The sequence below is a fragment of the Coenobita brevimanus genome, chromosome 6 (assembly GCF_032717465.1).
Source record: "Coenobita brevimanus isolate Jiangsu-jjx chromosome 6, ASM3271746v2, whole genome shotgun sequence".
NCBI lineage: Eukaryota > Metazoa > Arthropoda > Malacostraca > Decapoda > Coenobitidae > Coenobita > Coenobita brevimanus.
In genome coordinates, this window is record NC_136959.1 from 27,422,377 (window position 1) to 27,424,085 (window position 1,709).

General features: G+C 44.5%; 1 non-coding gene across 1 annotated transcript; it reads left to right on the top strand.

The window, feature by feature from the left end:
- The first annotated feature begins 859 nt into the window (after nt 1-859).
- On the top strand, nt 860-932 carry TRNAV-CAC (transfer RNA valine (anticodon CAC)). The gene has a single exon. It is a non-coding gene; the product is annotated as a tRNA-Val (tRNA).
- Nucleotides 933-1,709: the final 777 nt, after the last annotated feature.

Sequence of the window (1,709 nt, forward strand, 5' to 3'; positions counted from 1 at the left end):
ACACATAAAAATAAAAAATCACTAAATGTGTATACCGTGCAGTCACACCAGTCACTCCTTTCACCCATGTACATCAATTATTCAACAGTAACACCCCACCGCCTGTGCAATCACTCATGCCATCACACCACTAGCACCTTATGACTTCATCCACTTTATCATCATGCCGCTCGCTCTCTCCACACACACACACACACACACAGGTGATCTCATCCATTACCTATGCCACCTCCTCATATCTGCACTCAGTGACACCTGTAGTTATCAGTACTATCACAGGGTCACACAAAATCACCCACAATACACCAATGTCACGAGGATAATTTATAACACAACTTATTACCAACAAGCATACTACCTTTAATCCGCCCACTGCCATATCTAAATGACAGTCTACACGATCAACGTCACTGGTATACCACTCGATCCACCATCTACTCCATCCCAACCACTCACACGGCACCCAGAACATTCTCATCACTCGTACGTACACATCACCAAGCACACCACTGATACTTACACCACACAGAGTCTGATAAATACAAAACCGCTACACTACGTCAAACTTCATTCTCCCTGTCTTTGCATATGGGTCAAGGGCAACATTTACTGTCAAAACTGATGTGGGACTAAGCACATGTGACCCCTTCCTACAGCCTGATACCTTGTCTTCATCACTCATCTTTTTCATATCTTCACCCTTTCCTCCTTCGTACCCTCGTGCGACTTTTTCTCTCCCCCATTACTTTAGCTTTCTCCTAATCTTCTTCACAATTCCTCTCTCTCCTGTCAGCTCTTAATACTTTGCCCTTTCCTCTCACACTTGGGCAAATTTTCTTCATCGTTCTCCTGTTAATATGTTTCCGTAGTGTAGTGGTTATCACGTGCGCCTCACACGCGCAAGGTCCCCGATTCGATCCCGGGCGGAAACACTGACTTTTGTGGTAGGTGGTGGCGACCATCATCCACTCACTTGATGTAGTGCTGCCTACTTCTTGCTTAGCTTTTATCATTCTTTTTCTGTGCCTGTCCTCCTCTCTTCCTACTTCTTCCTTAGCCTTTATCATTCTTTTTCTGCGCCTGTCCTCCTCTCTTCCTATTTCTCCCATCTTTCCTGTCACTTCTTATTGCTTTTCTTTCCTTTACAGGTGGCTTTACATTGAGTGGCAAGCCAAATGGTTTCCTGTAAGCCAAGAAACCATTTACAACGCTGGGTGGTAACCATATAACCAAACCATACGTGTTCCCTACGTGTCAACAAGTGGGTTGGTGGAGGGTTAGTGCCCCTCCCCGTAAAACGAATAACTCAGAGTCAAATGGCCACCCCTTACGGGATTATGGCGCCCTCCTCCTCCATCCTCGGCCACCTGGTATGCTATTCAAATTCGGTGAGGTTCGTCAACGATAGCACAAGCGGCCGAACACATCCGGAAGGGCGTGAAAGGGGGAAAAGAAGGAAAAGGTAAAGGTAGCATGAGAAAATGGAAGGAAGAAAGAAAGGGAAACTTGTAAGAATGAAAGATGATTCAGTAGGAAAGAAACTAAGAAGTAAGAGAATGATAGGGTTTAGGTACAAGGAATAGGCTTAAAGGAAAGGAAGTTTTAACAAAAAAAAAAAGAGGGACGGTTAGCTGGGAAGAAAAGAAGAGTGATAAGTGGAAAGAATGGAAGCGTAAAGAAATGAAAGTGCCGAGGAAACTGAATATAAA